This window comes from Mesocricetus auratus, unplaced genomic scaffold, assembly GCF_017639785.1.
Source record: "Mesocricetus auratus isolate SY011 unplaced genomic scaffold, BCM_Maur_2.0 Super-Scaffold_100004, whole genome shotgun sequence".
NCBI lineage: Eukaryota > Metazoa > Chordata > Mammalia > Rodentia > Cricetidae > Mesocricetus > Mesocricetus auratus.
The window spans coordinates 26513330-26520520 of NW_024429189.1; positions in this window are offsets into that span (position 1 = coordinate 26513330).

The window sequence follows — 7191 nt, forward strand, 5'->3', positions numbered from 1 at the left end:
GCATTTCTATCATGTTAGGTTTTCTCCATTCCCCCAAACATTTTGGAGAGATGGCTGCATACACAAAAGCATGAAAAAATAGAAAGGATATTTTCAGCTTCTCTCTCTTTTTAATATTAAGTTAAATTAATTACTTGTGTGTGTGTGTGTGCATGTACAAGTCTGTGTGTGTATGTGTATGCCTGAATGTGCATGCCACATAGTATATGTGGAGGCCAGAGGATAATTTTCAAGAGTTCTCTCCCTCCACCATGTAGGTTCTGAGGATAGAACTCGGGTTATCAGGATTGGTGTCAGGTGCTTTTACTAAATGGGCCATCTCACTTGCTCTCCCCTGTTAGTCTCCATGATTATTCATCTCTCTCTCTCTCTCTCTCTCTCTCTCTCTCTCTCTCTCTCTTCATAATCTCACCTCTCTCTCACTTAGTGTTCATGATTTCACCTCTCTGTCACTTAGTGTCCATGATTTCACCTCTCTCTCAGTGTTAATGATCTCATCTCATATCTCTCTCTCTCTTTCTGTCTGTCTCTCTCTTTCTCTCAGCGTTCATAATCTCACCTCTCTCTCACTTAGTGTCCATGGCACACATCTCTCACATCTCTCTTAGTGTTCACAAGGCAGTTTTTTTTAAGGAAAACTCATATCTATATACAATCCTTAATTAAGAGATGGTTGGGAGAACATGAATACACTGGCATTCAGACATCTTCAGGAATCCACATGAGATTTCATAGGCAGGAAAGATAATAATGTTAGACTTACACAGGTATTAAAAACAAAAGACATATGCCATGCTGATGGAAATGGAAATATATCCAACTAACATGGGAATTATTTGGTGATTCCTCAAAAAAAAATAAGCATACAGCTATACAGCTACCTCTCTGCTACTTCTGGACAGTACACTGGAAGAAATTTAAATAACCAACACCACAAGCACAAGCATTTGCTCATTGTGTTCACTGAGACACTGTTTACAATCAACAAGTTATGAAATCAGCCTAGGTGCCTGTCAATGTGTGAATGGAAAAGCACATGAGGTCTGTATACACAAATGAGTATTATTCAGCCATAAAGAAAAGTGAAATGATGACATTTCCATGGATATTGATTGAAATAGAGATCATTATGTCAAATGAAATAGCCCGAACTCATAAAGCAAAGTATATTAAATAATGTTGAGAGCAAGAGAAGTAATCTTCCCCAGAGACAAGGCCCTTAATTAGTTAACTTATACCAAGTGGTCAACTCTGAAACCATATACATACAAGCATCATGAAAGGAACTGAGGAAATTGTATTTACATATATAGGTGCATATATATGTTACTCATGTGGTATTTTGAATGTAGTTGGCCCCCTTAATCTCATAGGAAGTGGCACTATTAGGATGTGTGGCTTTGTTGGAGTTGGGTATGGCCGTGTTGGAGGAAGTGTGTCACTGTAGGGGTCAGCTTTGAGGTCTCATACATTCAGGATACCACTGAGTATGTTAGCTGACTTTCTATTGCCTGCAAGATGTAGGACTCCCAGCTACTCCTCCAGCACCATGTCTGCCTGTATGTTTTCATGTTCCCCATCATGGTGATAATGGACTGAACCTCTAAAATTGTAATAAAGTCAGTAAGCAACATCCCTCTATGGCCTCGGAATCAGCTCTTGACTCCAGGATCCTGTCATGTTTGAATTCCTGTCCTGACTTCCTTCAGTGATGAACAGCAATGCTCAAGTGTAAGCCAAATAAACCGTTTCCTGCCCAAACTTGCTTTTTCATTCATGGTGTTTTGTCACAGCAATAGAATCCAAAACTAGGACAACCCGATATCTATTTCTATATCTATATCTATATCTATATCTATATCTGTATCTAAATTAAAGAAAATGAGGCCACACTTTTTAGAGGAAACAAAAGAGGGGGACACTGGAAATGCTGGATAGAGGGAAGATAAGGGGGAAATGATGTAATTATATTTCAATTTGTAAGAAAATTTAATAAAACTGTTTTAAAAGCCAAGCATCACAGATTTTGTCTTATATACACAATTCAGAAAAAAGTAGACGTAAAAGTAGCAGTGAGACTATGAAACAGGTGGAAGATGATTGGGAAAAATGAGGAAGGGAACAAGGAAGGGTAATAGGAGGATTGATAGACCAAAGAACTTAATGGTTTTTGCAAAAATGTCACAGCGAATTCCAGGATTTTATAAAATCATTGTACACTAATGCTAAAAAAAAGAGGGAGAAGAGAGAGGATAACTGCAGCTCTAGTGGCCCAAAAGTCTTCCCATGTTGCTAGTCAACAAATAATATAGTCAATAATAACCATAATAATTTACTACTTATAAGCAGTAGTAATGTATTGATTGTCATGAGTAAGGTGGCACTATAAGTAGTTTCTACATTAGCTTACTTAATCCATATAAGTAATAGATGTTCTTTATTATCTTCATTTTAAATAAGAGGACTTTGGAACTATCAGATTAGGTAACTTTACATCTTGGTATAATTTCATTATCTTCAGTGGAATAGCCACTGTCAAGATACTCCTGCTGTTGTATTAAAGAGGGTAGTATGGGGTAAATAAGATCAGAGTATATTATACACATGAAAATATAACGAATCTGACTATTATGCTAATAATAAAAAGTATACTTAAATGGACTTCAGGATTATAAAACCTTCCTCATTCACATGTTGTGAAAGTCTAACTCTAATTTGGCAGAGCTATCAAACATCTCCAGGAAAACAGCATTTGGAGGATATATATTATCAAATCACAGGCACATGGGAAAAATTTGAGTTTTATAGACTTACTTTAACAAAATACTACAACAAAACTTTGTGCAATTCTTTGATAGCCAGAAGCTAATTGATTTACCTATGATAAAAAATGCTCTTCAGATAATGACAATAAACTCTTAGCTGAAGGAATGTTATCTACTGTGTCCTGTAAACTATTAACAGACCCAAAGCAGCTGAATAACATAGCTGAACCCACAAATACCTCAAACATTGGATGATAAGACAAATAACTAAAGGATAGTATTATGAACAATTTAAAAGAAAAGCTTTCTTTAACATTATATAAATGATATTACCAAGCTGAAGAGAAGTAGAAAAGAACATGAGAAACTAATAAAAATTGTATGGATTACAAATACAATATTTAAAGTGAAAATTACTTTTGCACATTAAATGACAATGCAGGTGAAGGAGCACAGAGCCTTATTAGTTACAGTTCTCTAGAGAAGCAGAATGATATAGTGAGTATAGGTTAAAAGGGATTTAGTATATTGGCTTATCCAATACAGTCTAGATTTCCAGCAATGACTGCATTCACACTAGAGAGGTAAGACCTCATAGCTGCTGAGTCCGTGAAGCTGGATGCCTCAATTGCCCAGTCAGGCACTGGAGGCCAGTAGGGTTACAGGATAGCTACTGGTCTTCAGTTGGTGTCAGAGGCTGAAGAAGTTGGATTCTGATGTGAGAGAAGAAGGAAGCCGTCATTGCAATAACAGGGCAGATGAACTTGTGAACCGGATAGATTGACAATCAGACGTGAAGGCAAGCCACTTTGCTTAGATCTCCTTGATCTGGGCTGTCACTGGAAGCTGTTGTCCATATTTACAGTGGGTCATCCTGCCTCAGTTAACTACAAAAGAAAATCTCTCACAGATGTTCCCAGAGACTTGTCTCTCAGCTGAGTGCAGATCCAGACAATCTGACAATAGGGATTAACAATTACAATCATTAAACCTAAGATACCTAGTAGGAAATTTTCTGTATGGTCAACGTGCTAAATTTTGGCTTTCATGATGACACTTTCATAGATTGTGCATACTTCTCTACGGCTTGGCCTAGACTCCCTTACCTCCTTCCCGATGATCCACTTTCCCCTCACAGCTAGTACTCTTATGTTTCCAGAAACAGTTACATCTTGATTCCACATGAGAGAAAACATATGATACTTTGTTTTCCCCCTCATTACCTTCTTATATTTTCCCTCCAATTCCTTTTCAGCCCCTTCTTACATAATGAAACATGACCTCCAGACTTTAGCACAAGGGTGTGTCCCAGGGAATCCAATACACAGACAGCAATACCTGCCAAAATGAGAACAAAGACTTGATATGTCAAAGTTGATAGTTCTGGGACAATCCCTAAATGTATTAACCTTGCTTTTTGACTTCTATAGTTTCACTTCTGGATAGTTTCACTTCTGTAATTGCTGCATGAGGTTTGTCAATCCAGGATGTGGTTTTTGTGCTTAACTCACCCTGAGAAAGTCTTGGAACTGTACTGTGGTCCTGAACAGCCAGTATGGTTTCTAGTCAGCTAATAACGACTTTCTACCGGTTTGAACCCTTGCCCAAGTAGTCTGCTTGGATAACCCCACAACAAAAACATAGTCCTCCTTTCTACTTCCTTCATGTTACACACACACACACACACACACACACACACACACACACAGAAAGAGGGAGAGAGAGAGAGAGGGGAGAGAGCAAACTAACTGGGTATAGTGTGCACTTTTGAGGTCTCCAAGACTGCCCCTAGTGACACACCTCCTCAAAGAAAGCCACACTTCCTAATCCTTCCCAAACTGTTCCACTAACTGGGAACAGAGCATTCAAACTTGTTAGTGCAAGGAAGCCATTCTCACTCAAACCAACACACTGTGGGACCTTATTCACATCTTTACGCTTGCGCAGCAAACACTTTACCCAACGAGCAAGCATCCCAGTGCCATTTCACCATTTACCTTTTCCGTTTTTCCTTCAGAATGTGCTTCCTTCCTGAATTTCCCATGTGTGTTGGTGATTTTTTTTTCTTCAGGTCTTGAATTATTTCCCTACTTCATCCATCTGCTTGTTTTTGCTTGTTTTTTGGGGGGGCAGGGCGGTTTTCTCTTGTGTCTGCTTTGAAGTTACTGATTAGTTTTCAATCGAGCATTTGAGTTCTTCATCTGGCATTTTAGCCATTTTAGCACATTTGGATTTAGTAACTTTGGAGCTGTGATCCTCTAGACTAGTCATGTTACCTTGCCTCTCCATGTTTCTCATGTTTCTGTGTTGTAATTTGTGCATCTGTTGGGATGGATATCTCCTGGTTTTATTTGGGAGTTTTCTCAGTGAGCGGTTCTCACATGAAAACTCAGCCTCCAGTACCATTCAGAAAGTAGGAAATAAATTCCTGTAATAGTGACAACCCTGACTCAAGCCAGAAGAAAAATATGCTTTAAATCAAGTAAAGCCAATAACCATAGACAAGGAATTGGCAAAAATAACACACAGCAAGTTGAAAGTTAAAAATTACTTAGTGTAAAAGTAGAAATCTTAACTGACACATAAGGGCATAAAGGGGGTAAAGAAAATATGAATCTAGCTTTAAATAAACAACATAGGAGAGTAATGTTAGGAAGAGGAAGTAAAAAAGACAAGAGATTTAAAAAACTGCACAATAAAGGAAAATTCACACACAAAATTACACAAACAAAATATAAAATAAAAATCTATTGACTGCTTAGGAAAATAAAATAAGCACACGATAAAAGAAGGAAACACAAAGGTCAAAATAAAATAAAATAAAAAACTCATGCACACTGGGAGCCCATTCCACATGGAGGGATGTTCTCTCAGCCTGGGCACATAGGGAGGGGCCTTGGTCCTGCCCTGGATGAAATGACAGACTCTGGAGATCCCCCCAAGGAGGGCCTTGCCCTCCCTGGGGAATGATGTGGGGATTGGGTGGAGGGCTGGGGGAGGGACAAGGAAGGAGGGGTGGGAGAGGGAGCTGGGATTGACACGTGAAGCATGCATGCATGTTTCTAAGACATAATTTATTTTAATAAAAATTAAAAAAAACTCACGCACAAAAGCAATATCCAAGAACACCTTCTGAATCCTCAGACAGTGGAACCTGCCCGGCATTTGAAGCTGAAGACTCCTCTGTTTCCTCCAGTTCAGAGTGGCTCCGGGCTAGTTGCTCAAGAGAGCTGCAGCCGCTTTAATGCTTCCCCTTTTTGGAAAACCAGGATCTTTGGCTTCACAGCTTGTGGATTTGCAGGCTTTTGAAAAATCTTGAGCTCCCTAACTGGTACCTTGGGGTGGCTAATATCTCAGCTAAGATGTGTCTTCTGGGTGTGTGTTGGGGGAAGCGGGTAACATTCTGAGATCTGTTATTGGAAGACCCATATTTGTGCTTTGTGATCCTATTTGCTACTACATACTGTGGAGGAAAAGGATACAGGTGGTCCACAAGAGCTGACTTCGTCCTATTAGTGGAAAACTCTACAGCAGAGAGCAAGCTGTGAACCACAAGTTGTAGGCTGATCTGTGCATTAGGACTATTTCTGCAGTTATTCTGACTTACTGCTCTCAGACCACACCTCAAAGAGTTAGCCAGGAAGTTAGAGCTGTGCTTTTCACCAAGGAGAGCAGGACCTCTGGCCACTGAGACCTTCAATGCCTACCTTTCAGATTTTGTGTTTGCACAGTGCATCCTTGTCTAACCCTTTCCAAGATCCAAAACTGCATTGTGAAGCTACCCCCTACCTAGGAAGGTGTGTTACAGGATGGCTCTGGCCTTCTCAACTTGTAATTATTCCTTGCTATTAGGCTGCACAGAATCTCAATAGTTCCCTCTCAAGATAGCGTCCATTCCTAGCCCAGTCATCTTTTAAGTTCAGACTTGTCATGCTGGTGATGCTGTCTTACTAGAATCCTCAGCAGATTGAAGACATGCAATAACTGTGGGCTTGTTCTATAAACAGGATTGCTGGTGCTGAATTCATCTGGGATGCTTGGCTTTCTGCTTGGATGACGATCTTGTTTCCCTTCCCCATGCCAGAGACTCATGGAGTTGGGGCCACGTGCTGCATTCTGTCCCGTGGTTTGCCTGTTTTTCTGTACTCTTCATCTGTCTTATCATCACCTTTGTGATTTGTGACTATTTCTCTTTGGAAAACACTGTATTCCTTGTTTCCTTGACTCTTGTAATTAACTATTTTAATTAACATAGCTTCTAATTCACCATCTTTACAAACAGAATTTAAAATGCTATTTTAAATATATTCAACTGTATTCATAGGTTGGTGCCAACCCCAGATGTCATTAAAGAGGCTTCACCCAGCAACTGATAGAAACAGAGATGCAAACCCACAGGTAAACATTAGGGGGAGCTCAAGGGGAT